Source organism: Pholis gunnellus (genome assembly GCF_910591455.1).
Source record: "Pholis gunnellus genome assembly, chromosome: 6".
Taxonomy (NCBI): domain Eukaryota; kingdom Metazoa; phylum Chordata; class Actinopteri; order Perciformes; family Pholidae; genus Pholis; species Pholis gunnellus.
In genome coordinates this window covers 8332904-8346753 of record NC_136532.1, presented here as the reverse complement: position 1 = coordinate 8346753, position 13850 = coordinate 8332904, and positions in this window count along the sequence as shown.

Here is a 13850-nt window from a genome sequence, read left to right as displayed (position 1 = left end):
CCTAAAAGATGACTATAAAGTTGAATCAGCGTAAGATATGTACTGATAAGGGATGTACACACCTTAAGTAAGTAGTTCTTATTCAGATAACTGGAAGAATTATTTTTTGTGTGCATTAATGCATCATAATGGAAGAATACAACTCTTTTTTGAAGCAGTTTACGGATTCAGCTGATCTAACAGTTCCACAGGGATGGGGCCCTAACTGAAAAAAAGTGTATGTGCGTGTCATTCATTTCAGGGGTGAGGGTCTAGAGCAGTGGTTCTCAACTGGTCATGGCTGCGGGACCCACCATCACCCCTCAATGACAAGCCGCGACCCAAATCGAGGAACATTTTCAACTTCTCAAATGTATTTAATGAAAAGAAGGTGCAGTTTGAACCTGAGCTGAAAATGTCCTCTGCAGTCGTAGTATAGGGAGCTCTCTTGTGCAGAGAAATTGTTCCTGTCAGTCCCCGTCCCACACATGTTTCACGTAAACGAGTAAAACTGCTTTGTTTGTTATGTCTGTAGATTCGTCCATTTGTAATGCAAAAGGACCACTTGTCTAAATTCGAGCTGTGGTCTGTTGTTTGATGTCATCCGACATGTCTTCAATTTGTCTACTTATAGTGTCATTTGACAGCGGTATAGTTTTCAGTTTATCCTCTGCTGATATTAGCATTACAAGGCATTAACGCCAAATATTGTTTAGGAGTGGTTGTTGTTTTTTCAGGCAAAGGCCCGACTGACCCACTGAAATACGCTTGTGGGCATAATGCGCATTGGTGCCTGCATGAGAATTAAACACATGTAAAGTGTGGGTTTTTGAATTGCACACACACACTCACACACACACAAACACACTATGTTTCAATGTCTCTTGTCTGATTGTGGTTAAATGTGGTGGTGGCTGGCAACGTGTGCCTATACTACTTGAATACCGTTCAATATGCATGTACAAGCCATGGTATATGAGCTCTATGTGTGCACAGTATGAATGTTACAGTGAGGCAGTCCAGTGTGTAAGATGGGGAATGTGTTTAAAGTGGTCTAATGGCTCCGGAATCAGAATTTCTGTGGTAGGAAAGTTCATGCCTGTGGATGAGTTGGTGGGAGTGTGTGCATGTGTGTACAGGTGCGTGCACATCTGGTGTGTGTGCTCTCATAGTTTGGTGCTTGTGGCCTGCTTCGCAAATAGAACATGGAAACTGCGTGTACAAACGTCTGCGAGATGCAACATCTTTTTTTTAACGTCTTACGAAATATTTTCCACCACATCTGCCTGAAACCATAAGCAGTCACTACTAGCTTTCTCAGATTCATTTGTTTAGTCTATTCGGCTTATACTCACAGACAACTTTGATTTAGGGTTCCATATGGAAATGAAATGTGCCGTTCACATCATCCCCTTCCAATATTAATCATAGATTAACTAAATGAAGTTATGTCGAAAAGGTAAAGCTTCACAATCAAAATATTGTTAATATTTCAAAAGGATTTAAATGCGTATAATACCCAAAGTCATCTTTTTTTTTTGTTGCAAAAAATGTGTGCAGTCTTTTACAATATATTATTTGTCATCCCTTTACTTCCAGGTAATTCACAAACGATTGAATATATCTGAAAAATGTCTCTTTGAAAGCAAATAGATCCCGGTCCCGAAACTGACAAACGCCTACACATAAACACACACTTAACCCTAATTATACACATTTGATCAAAAACCATAAAACCTTTCCTGGCGCTGGATTAAAGTCACGTAACATATTTATGTTGTGTGTCTCCATCAGTAAATGTCCCATGAAGGCAGCTGTTAAAATCACAAGTCTCTGGCCCAGGTTCACCATCAGCTCCACCCTGGCTGCCTGCCTGGGCCAGCATGTAGGTCAACAAGGGCTCTGCATGTGCAGGGTGCTCTATGTGTGTGTCTACGTCTTGTAAAAATATCAGCATATGGGTTTGGAACACGGTCCCTGGCAATACTCGAAAAAAACGAGGGAGAAGGAAAGAAAAACCACGGCAAAAAGTTGAGAGAGTGTGGTCTGATTCCCAAAGTGGAAACCCTGATGTTTTTGTGTGTGTATGCATCATGTGTTTATGTGCATGTGTGTGTTTGTCCTTGTGGCTGCGCCTGTGTGTTGCTATGCCTATGCTTGCATGGGCACACATATGGATGCTAGGAGAAAGGTATAGTGTAAACCATGTGTGTTTTTACTGTACTGCTACTCTGTGATTATTACAGAGCCAAGAGACGGGCTGTCACGCAGTGAAGCAGCAGCTCCCCCATATGTCTGCGTGTGTTTGCATGTGTGAGAGTTTGTGCTTGGAGTGCAGGCCTGATCACAGCCAACTGAGAGACTGAACCAGCATGCTGTTATTCCAATGTCCAGTTACTATTTGTTATTGTAAAATAGACCTGTCAAATATGACAAAAAATACAACCAAATATATATACATGAAAACACACCGAGTAAACTGCTATTAATTCAATACTGTAGAAATGCTATATTTTAGATAAACCCAGATGATAGTTAGTAAGACTTGACATCCTTATTCTCTTTCCTACATCCGTCAACGAGCCACGCCATGTGATTCTACTTTTCAATCCTGAATTTGCAGGTGCTTCAGATCCAACTTTGTCCCGCTGAATCATTTAACACATTATAAAAAACACAAAATGTCTCTTTCTGGCCAAAGCGATGCTGGAAGTTTATCATCTGAAAATTTAGAATATAACCCTAACCCCAACCATAAATAGATTTTGGGGAATTTTTCTTTGAAGTGTAGTTTGATATTTTGGTCTGGACTTTATCCCGGGCTGACTCAGACCAGGAGCTGCACAGCTGCTGACAAATTTGTCGGTCCTGATCCAGACCAATCCTATTACCGGTTCTGGTCTAGACCAAAGGCATTACCAGCCTGGCTCTGCTGCCGTGGTCCTACGTGACCTGATGCCTGACGCAGTGCAACACACACCAATGCTGCTCTGTATGATGGTCTGCACTGCTGTGTGCATGCCGCTGGTTTCTCCTGCTGGATTCCAAGGGAAAATATGAGCTCTGGGATAAGCAACATTAAGCTCTGTTTGCATGCTCTTTGTCTTTTTATTCTTACATCCAATTGGGTGTTTTCCCAAAACACAACTGGTGCACAAAACCTACTTTTTCCTCTCACACACTTTCACACACATTTGAGGTTTAGGACGTTGTTGTTGTGCTCACTGCAGCTAAGATAAAAACAGGAAAAACAGGCATACAACAAACAGAATGACAGAATCATGAAAACTATCACCCCCAAAACAGTTCAGGACTTCAGTCTGTAAATTAGTTCAGTATGATAAAAAACCCCCACCAACAATAGCATTGGAAACAGATTAGTGTTAAAGTGCCTCGTGGATTTATATTTCATTACTGAAGTCAATCTGAAGAAATGTTGTGGGTGTTATCTTGAGCTCATTAATTCTGTCCAGGCTTACGCTAATGCAGAAATGTTTTCAAAAGCCAGCCTGAAGGCAGTTGGTAAACAGTGAAGTGGAGCCACAGTTATGTCACCATCTGAAATGGAGTGTGATTGGATTGATAGTGCCCTTTTTACTAACAAAGATGCTGACACACTCCTATTTGTCTTTGCAATAAAAGTCTGTTGTCATCATTTCCAAATCGGCCCGTGATTATTGTTTTTCAATATCGTTCTCAAGCCTCTTCTCCTTTTTCTCGTGAAAGCTGTTTTCTCCGTGAGAGCTATCATGCACTGTGCTTGAAGTCGGCTCCCTCGTCGAATAGTGTGGAAACAGTATTCAACACAACACCGGCACTGCAAGCACATCACTCAGAATCAGTATTGGCCTTTAAAACATTTGTACACTTGTGTGTCTGTGTCAGCTTGTCAACTCTGGTCTTTTTCTGGATGAAATAGCTGTCCCACAGCCCGAGGACAGTTAAAGCAATGGAGGGGGGAAGGAAGGAGACATTCAAATTAAAGTAGAGGAATGTGCCGTTAAAAATCTTCAGATCCGTTTGGGCTTTGCTCTGAATGTCTAACTGTTCAGAGAGAGAGAGAGAGAGAGTGAAAGAGAAAGAAAGAGAGAGAGTGAAAGAGAGAGAGCATTTTCAGAAGATAAAGGAAGAGCTGTCCGAGGTGTCTCCAGACAGGGGCCAGCTAGCCCTCATAAAGGGATTTGTGTCTCACGTAAAAGTTTAAAGGAGCTGTTTTCGGTTCTTCCTGCATATGTGTGTGTGTTTATGTGTGTTTTTTTGTTGCTTTTTTTTTGCTTCAGCGTGCTTTTGTGCTTCATTTGGGTCAATAGACCGGTTGTACAGCAGTTAATGTTAGTTAAGGTTTGACACTGAACAGGTTTCATGAAAACAAGAGAAGAGAAAACGAGTACATTTTCAAGTCATTAACCACGTACAACAGCGACATCTAGACTCAACGTGTGCGGTGGAGCTCCTATCTACTTTGTATTCTCTTTTCTTTTCCAAATGGAATTTCCATCAATTTATTTCCATCCCTTTTTTATCATCATAAAGTAGAAACAGGCAGTTTAAAATCCAATTTAGCTTTTTTTCTCACAGTGAATGTCATCTTACTGGCTCATTGACAATTCTTCTAACTTTTTGATTGATGTAATCATCCTCAGTTAAATCTCACGAACAACAGAAATTATAGGTCATTAAAAAATCTTAAAAGGGACACGACTGTGTAGAACAACTGACCAACTAAAGACTGTGTCTTTATAAATCCCAGTTTCCAGATGTAAAAAATATATTGGCACATTTATTTTCACTCCCTTGGGTGTATATTGTAATAGCCCTATTTTTAATTTAAGGTCCCCCAAGTACAGCTTCCTTTAAATAAGCCATATTTTTCATTGTGTTATTTATTATATATTGTTATTATCTTTTCTTTCTCTAATTATCTTTTCTCTCCTTTGTAAAGCGTACTGACACAATTGTCTTGTCTTTGTTTTGCTTAACTTGTCACAACCACATTCCCCAGTGTTTCACACACTCAACCAAAACGACACAAAAATCACGTAAAAGGACAACAAAAATGCAACATAGAGGCACCTTAGAGGGAAATCAAGAGACTTACAGCTTCTACAGCCTTACAATGTGTTGTGTGAGCAGTCACAGAAGATGTGTGTAAAATCCTGCCTCGAGGAACAGATCTTACCTTACATAACCCCTTTTTTCTTTTTTACATCTTTCAGACATAAGGTAATCACGTAGGTCACATAGGTCTCCCAAGGTTAAATACATGGCACCAAACAACTTGAGAATCATGCAAAACACATACTTACAGCATCCGACTTTCTCTTTCATGCACAAACACGTGTTGTCCCAAGGACACACACTTTATGGCAATTCCGGGCATTTCTGAAAGCATGCTTCTTTATTGCTTTCAGAGGAAGCTGAGGATTGGCTGAGAAAGGCAGAGAGGTTCTGTGACCAATGTGAAACAGCACCGCATGCATAAGCCTGTTCACACCAGCCTGCACACACGCACACACACACACACGCACACACACACATGTACACAGATACTGTATTTAATTATGAACTGCACATTCACAGTCAAAAACTGCACGTATCTTTACACGTTTTTTGTTTAAATGAACTATACAGATATATTTTTCTTTCTCACTGCATGTGTGTGTGTGTGTGTGTGTGTGAGAGAAAGAGAGAGAGAGTTCCACGGGTTGATCTGGTACTCCCTCTGATTACAGATGCTTATATATAGCACAGCTGCTCCAGTCGGGTAATCAACCAGTAAGAAGAGACCCAGCTGAGACTGTACATGTGCAATCAGTCAGTAAGAAAATCATTGCCAATAAAACTGCAGCTGTTACATCTAACCTCTAACTTCTAATTGTCCCTTTCACTGGCAGATTGATGATATCCAAGCACAAAATCCAGCTTTTAAGCCCAAAAGCAAGTAAGCTTAAAGAACAGGTCAGGCCTCTGTGATTTGGTTAACAATAAGTCTCAAGGTTTCTGGAAAAATACATGATTAATCTAAAAATTGTACTATAAAATATGTACATTTTCATTCGCAGTGACCAGAGGAAAATAGTTTGGCCTGTCTTTGTTTAATACTCTCAGTCTACAACTTTAATGGAAATGAGAGCAGAAAAGGGGACACAGTTTTAAGTGTATAACTTCTGGCTGTATTGGGCCCCAGAGGACTCCACTTGACCTGAAAATGGCGGTGAGTCGGCCCCCAACACAACTCATTCATCGTCCAAGTTCATCAACCTAATACCAGAGCTGTGTGGCCATTTGTACCGTGACATACTGTATTACACACACTCTCAAGCACTGCACAGAAACACACACACACACCTGCTTCCCATTAGCCCAGTAGATTGCAGGGAAATTGAGTGGGAGTGTTAAACACACACACATCCATCTATCTGCCCCTCTGTCCACGATAATTACACACTTCCTGCTCTAAAATCCTTCTCCGACAGCTTCCACTCCAATCATGTCTCTGTTTAAGTTTGAGTGTGCATGTGTGTGTGTGTGAGAGTGTGTGTGAGAGGGTTGGTTTGCAGACCCACAAGGTAACAGATACCACACCAGTATATATATGACACGCATCGAGATATGAAGGAAACTAACTGTTTATTTGAACTGTTTCAGATGTTTCTTTACGTGTGTGTGTGTGTGTGTGTGTGTGTGTGTGTGCGTGTGTTTAGGGACGTGTGTTGTTTACTCTAGGAACTAGTTTGGGCACAACTCTGTCAAGAAATGAAGAAATATTTATTAAAAGTGAGTTTTTCTTACTTTATTGCAACAATTTCCCTCTTTCTCTGCCTCTCCGTCTCAACGCTGTCCATTACAGTCCCGTCTTGGGTGAAATACAGTGTTATAAATGCTGCATTTGTTTTGCGCTTTTAATCCACATCCATTCACCCCTTCACGGAGACTTCACAGTTACCATGCAAGGTTTTTGGGTTCCGAGTTTTGCTCAAGGACACGTCGATATGTGGACAGTAGCGCTGGGAACCGAACCGCCAAAGATCTGCTCTATCTGCTGAGCCACAACCACCTTTCTGCAGAAACCTTTTCTTCTTTTTTGATTCTCTTATGTCTTACATTTTACTCATTTTATATTCTGAGAGAGCTCATCAAGACTTAGGTTCCTAAATTAATACAGCAATGAATTATTTCATCTTTAATCCTTGTTAACATCTGAAAAAAAAATAATTGAAGGCACACAGTGGAGGTCAGTGTGTGTGAATATCGGCGACGTTTATTTAACATTCTCTCAGTGTCTGTGATACCATATAAGCTCATCTCTGTGCATTCACATCAGGCATGAATGTGCTCATACCCGTATTGTATATTTATTGTGCATGTGTCTGTGCGTTGATTCAGACTGAGGCTCCCTCTGGGGTCCTCTGAGCTCTCCTCCAGCCCTGTTTCTCATTAGGCATCTGTCATGGTGCCAGAATCAATAAGCACAGATGGAAGGGAAAAAAAAATCTCCCCTCTCCTCTTTGTGAATGGGCAGATCATTAGCAAATTCCAGAGTGTTTACCATCATCGCCAAGGAAAGACCTTCCTCAACTTTACTGTACTTTTAGTAATTTGTACCACCATTATTTCCTTTATGACCTACAGATTAAAACCTTCCCCATTTGTACAACGTGTTAGAAGCACGTGAAATCATATGCTCCAGCTTTGGCTTTGCAGAATCGTGTATTCGCTCAACACTCCCAGCCACAGATGAAAATATTTAGTTGTGGGTTTCTCTCTGTCTTTCTTTTTCCCTCCTCTGCCCCCCTTTGTGTCTTAGATGACGCATCTGTTTCCATACGTTGTTGCATGTTTTCTGGCAAAGACAAACAGCATAGTTTAAACAAAGAGGTGGGTGGTGTGTGCTCATCTGGTGTGTGTGTGTGTGTGTGTGTGTGTGTGTTTATGTGTGTCCGTGCATGCCGCCAGGACTACATTAAACAAAAGGAAGAAAGGATGACAGCATCCAACCTCAGTTTGTCATCCTCAGTGTAAACAGCCATACATCCTGCTAACATCTTACATGTGCTCGGCCCATCACAGCAGTCACACACAGCCGTGTCAACACAGGCAGTAATGAAAACAAAAGAACGGAAAGAGGGAGCTAGGAGTGGTAAAGAAAATGAAAAAGAGAGAAGTCTGATTGAAGCAGAACATATAGGTGAAGGAGGGTGGAAAGAGAGAAGCAGAGGGCAGGATAAATGCTTCCAGTATAAGCGGAAGAGGAGAGATTATGACACGGCTTGGCAACGCTCCGTAGCACTCGTCTGTAATGCAAAAAAAGGGTGGGTGGGTTTTCCACCTCCACAGAATAAATGATGCGGGGGGAAATGGGAGTAAACAACATCAGTCACTCTAATTACTCTCATACGGCTACTCCCATCCACCATCAACCATTCTGCAACCCCCCCCCCCCCCCCCTTCACTCCCTTCCTCCCGCCATTTTCCATCTGTCTTTACTCCCAAACTTTTTTTATTGCCCCTTCCCTATGACTTGATTACACCTTTTACTTTATTCTCTCTCGCTCACTTTCTCTCTCTATCCGTCCTTGGCAAAATACATTTCCTCTTTCTGACTATATTGTAATTAACCCACTTGTTTCGGGCCGTAGATCTCAAGCTTGTGTAGGGTGGTCTGAATCTTCACCGCACAGAAGAAATATGAGGCTGTGAAAGTTGGTGAAAAATACTACAAATGACACATCAGCATTTCGTTTAGACTGTTGTCTGAATGTAGCGACAACAGTCAGCAACAATAACAATCTTGGCAAATTTCTTGAGCTTTTTACTGCGGACTGTGAGAGAGATACAATCTTTGGCTCTTGCAGCAGAAGCCTTTGAAAGCAGCTGAATGCATAGTGAATCATGTCATCTGTTTCTAAGAATTGGATGTGGTTCCCTCGCTGTCTTGGACCTCTACGGCGCTCTGCCTCCCTCGCTCTTCTTCTCTCTTATAGGATTCCTGGAGAGCTGTAGTAGTGTGTAAGAAAATGTGTCTGAGAAAAGCTTTTCTACATTTCGAACATGTCAAGTATGAATAATATAACACTTGGGTGTGAAAAAAAAAACACATCCATTTTGGAATGCAATGTAAAAACTTAGTGTTCAATATCAGAACAAGAGTCTGAGTCTACTGCCATGCTAGTGGCTCTATATGACGCTAAGGCAGCATGCTAACACGCTGATACTAAACAGGTGTAACGTTGACCAGGTTCACCATCTTAGTTTAGCTTGTTAGCATGCTAACATTTGCTAAATAGCACCAAACACAAAGTACAGCTGATTGTCTTTAGTTTTACAGGGTATTATAAACCAGGGGTCATAAACCAAAGACAAGGACAAACTGAATTTGAGATAAGAGATCACATGGCTCAAAATGCCACTTTATGAAAAAATTCATAAAGTGTGTGGATTTTCATGTAAATAGTTAAAATATAAATGTATGTAAGTATCTAAGTGCACACTTACAGCAGGTCAAAATTAACTTCCAGTTGCACATTTGATAACTTTCGACTAACACCTCCTTCCCAATCATCATTTCTTTCACAATTCATCCACGTAATGCTCTAACCTTCTTTGATCATTAGAAATGATTTCAGACTGCTGAACTCCAACTGTAATCACTCTCAGGCAAACAAACTGAGAGAGACTGGGAGAAAAGAGGGAGAAACAGAAGACAGATGCTCTTGCAACACCACCCAGCACATATATGCTCAGAATTTGTAGACAACCGTGCATCCCTGCTCTCCAACGCATCAGATGCCGAGCATATTTCTCATAAGGGCTATTTTCTTATTATTCACCATTGCAGCCTGCAGAACTGCGCTTCAACTGCGAGTTTATGTAAGTCTGGCCACTAGGGACTTGGACCTCACATTCTTCTGGATCACTCTCGTAGTGAGAACGTACTCCCTCTGTGGGAGATAAAGCAGTCAGCCAAGTCAAACTGGTCCCAGGGTGGGACTGAGCACCAGCACCACAACCCGCCCAAAACCACCCACCTTGAGACTGCTGACAGAATAGAATAGAATAGAACGGAAGAGAAATATGAATTATTAGGACATACAGTCATATGTACAAATACATTGCATGTATTTGACTAATTAACATGTATTTTCTTGTTTATTTCATCCATGTAGGATGTAATTATGAAAGCTTTATTTCCCCACTGCTTCCAGGCGTTATGCTAAGCTAAGCCATTTGTCTCCTGGCGGTATTTTAAGTTATACAAAAATAAAATGGGTGAGTGGTATCGAACTTCTCATTTAACTCTCAAAAAAACACAAAAAGCACATTTCTTCCCAATAATGTTGATCCCTTATTTGAAGCTCACATGATAGTCCTAACAGTGAAGGACAAAACAGCAAAGTTTAGGTTTTAGCTTCATTAAATGCCTTTCAAAGGGAGAACACACTACCCGCACCAATTTCATTTTAATGTCTAATGATGCAAGTAAGTAATTTGTTGTTGTCTTAAGACTTCAAATGTCAATTGATCATTGGCATGATCAGGCTAATATTTACAATCTGAGACACACAGTTCTACATTCATTTGCTGTCATTCAGGTCTTGGCAGTTTGGAATCTCCAGCTGCTCTGAGCTCAATCTGGCAAACAGTACTTGTTCGTTAGCATATTGTTGGACACACACACACAGAAGCACCACAAGTCCAAAGTTGAATGGTTTTCAAGGTGTCTGAGGCCTCGAAGGTAAAAAAAAACCAACAACCATTTGTCTGGATCTGGAGTTGTATCAACACACCATGTGATGCTTCCTGCAGATTTATTCTTAAACTCCATTTTTTATAAAGAAGGTGTAAATCTGGCCCTGGATCTGGCAGGAGTGCATGGGCGTGTTTGCGTGTGTCCCATGCAGTCATGTCAACAAAGCAATCATTCATGTAGAGGAGAGTATACACTCGGAGGGTTTAGCTCTGCCGGCAGGTGATGATGGACAAGCCTTTCAGGGAACGAGTGAGGGATGGAAATCTGGAGTGGGAGGGACAGTTGGATGGAAAAGAAGGACTGGAACAGAGGAATCAATAATTCCCTTTTGTAGATCTCCTTTTACACACGAAAAAAAGCTTTGTTGTACAGTATATATCCGGTTCATTGTCACCCAGTCTGGGCAAAGAGCCACGGCGGAAGAGTCCATTAGTCCAGGAGAGAGGGAACTTCTTAATGCCCTCCTCTCTCTTCCTCTTTTGTCCTCCCTCCATCTTTCTCTCCCTCCAACCCCCTTTCTGTTGGCTGAGAGGACAGGTACAGGAAACACTCATTCATTAGCAACCTGGAGCTTGTTAGCTCCAGTGAAGCACTCTCCACAAAATGTGTAGTACCACCTCTGAGGGCAACTCGGAGTGTTTGTGAGAGAGCTAGAGGTGAAGGGGGGCTAAAGGGTAAGGCAGGGCCAGAGGAGGTGGGGGGGGGGGGGGAAGAGGGGAGTGCTGGTGAACGAGACCTTAACAACATTAGAACTCAATGAACCATGTCACCTACAAACATCCATGGGGTGGTCACAGATATTTCACCTTTCAGCGGTTTTTTACACACTGCTATCCATTGGATGAATGTCTTAAAATGCAAACAAAGAGGTTGCATGTTAGTTTTTGAGAGGATATAAGCGTGTGAAATTTTAGATTTTAACACAAAAACATTTTTTTTAAAGAACCTTTATGCACTCAGAGATTGTTGAATGAAACTACATTTGTTTAATTACGAAAAAACCCAAATTTGCTTTTTGACTGCCACATTACAATCTGCATACATGGGCAACTCCTGCATGAGCCTTTACCTTTGCTCGGTGTTCTCATCGAGCAACAGACTAAAAGTGTCAAGTCCAGTTAAAAAAGTTCAAACCATGACAGACAACATCCTGCCACCCAGCTTTCCAAACACACCCTGTGATTTGTAAGATGTCAGCCTGTTTCTTTGCAGTGGTTGGACAGCACTCAGCAGAATAGTGCGCCTTTATTGGCTTTAAAAGATAATGACATGCCTACTGCCTGCCACAAACCGCTGAACTAGGGTCAGTGAGTTCCTCAGCGTCTGTCAGGTTCAGGTTGAGAGCACGGCTCGGGGAAAACTGATCCTCTGTTTATAGTTCATAGTAGTTTAGAAAGGACACTGCCATGGATATTTGCAAAACACAACATTCACCTACATTGCAGATGTGTTGCGAAATGTAAGATTTAATTGTAATTTCATCAAAGCGCTACCTGCCCGTTGGCGGGTCTAAAACGTTCGCTTGCTTCTCAACCCTCGAGTAAGAGAATAAATCGCTGCCACCCATGCAGTTGACAAGGCACTTTCTCTCTCACCATCAGTGCAGCCAGCTCAAGGCCACATGCCCTTTTTCATTACTCCGAACAGGCCAGCTGTATTGTAACTACAACCAATTTCCTTGCAGTCTATAAAGCTGTCAATCAAAATCATAAGGAACAGGGAGTGGAGGTGGGGGGTGCAGGGGCGGAGCTGGGTGGGCTGTTGGGGAGGGCTGCAGGGCTCCAGACCAGATGTCAAGAGTTTTACACTGCAGGACACCATGGAGGGAGGGGAGGTCATGTTTACCTGTAGCTATGCGTAATAGGGAATACCATAAATATGTTGACTTGGATGGAGGTGATGTTGTCGTGCCTCTCACTAAAATGGCTTAAAACACAGCTTTAAATCAGAAGTTAAAGGAAGCGTTTGATATTTTGGGAAATTAGCTTGTTTGCAGAGTTAGATAAGAAGATAATGTGGTCAATTTGAATACACTGCTGCAAGTGTAAACCCCAAAATGTCTAATTATTCATTTGAGCACAAAAACCTTTCAAAATAAATCAACTCACAGTCAGACCAAAGCAATCGTTTTAAGTTTCCATTTATTAAAGTTATGAACAAAGAGACAAATAAGTTATAATATTTTTATTTGTTAGAATTCTATCAGTGTTTGAACATTAATATTTAGAGAGCTAGTACAATTTTCTACTTTCATGGCTAGCCTTTGACAAACTCATAGAAACAGCTGTCTCTCTCCAAGGATCGGAACATAATACTGAAGGGGAGGTGTAGATGTTGTCTCACAAGACAGTTAGCAGTGAAAGTGTGCACCTTAAGGTTTTTTTTTCTGTTATGGTATATCATTACATATAAACTCTTTAAAAATATACTTCTGTCAAATACCTTGACAACTACTATGTACACTACAAAAATAAATTTTCATATAAATAAATTATATGGCATACATTTATCTTTGTAACTGAAAACAGCATACATCCACGCCAACCGAGACCAAAATGGCAGTCTGGAAGAACCACTGATTTTTTTTTCCTTTTAAAATCCTCTAAGAGCTATGATGAGACCTGTAGTGTAAAATGTTATATACTCTTTTTTTCCTATTTAACATTAGTAAGCACTTTATACAGATCAAACTCCATTAATGTAAAAACATTAAACTGTAATAGTGTTTTTTTTTTCAATAGACATAAAAATCCCTGCATTTGTTATCCACTGGCATCACGACAATAATGAAAGAAAAAACAAAACATTTTATATTACAAAAATATAAATATCGCAATTGAACGTTGAAAACGGAAACAAACAAAAAAAAACATTTAAAAAATGAATAAAATAGTTGCCAGCTATGATTCGCTCCTCTACTGCCAATGTGACATTGGGAGGAAACAAAACAAAAAAACAAACAGAACAACCTATTTCATGCAAGCAGCTGAAGTAACGTGGTGGACAGAAGGAGGAAAACTGCAAAGACTTCTGGGAAGAGCTACACGTGTTCAACAGGAAGTGAGAGTGTAAAAAAAAAAATTGGAGGCAATCAGGTGTGGAGGGGGTGAATAACAGGGTC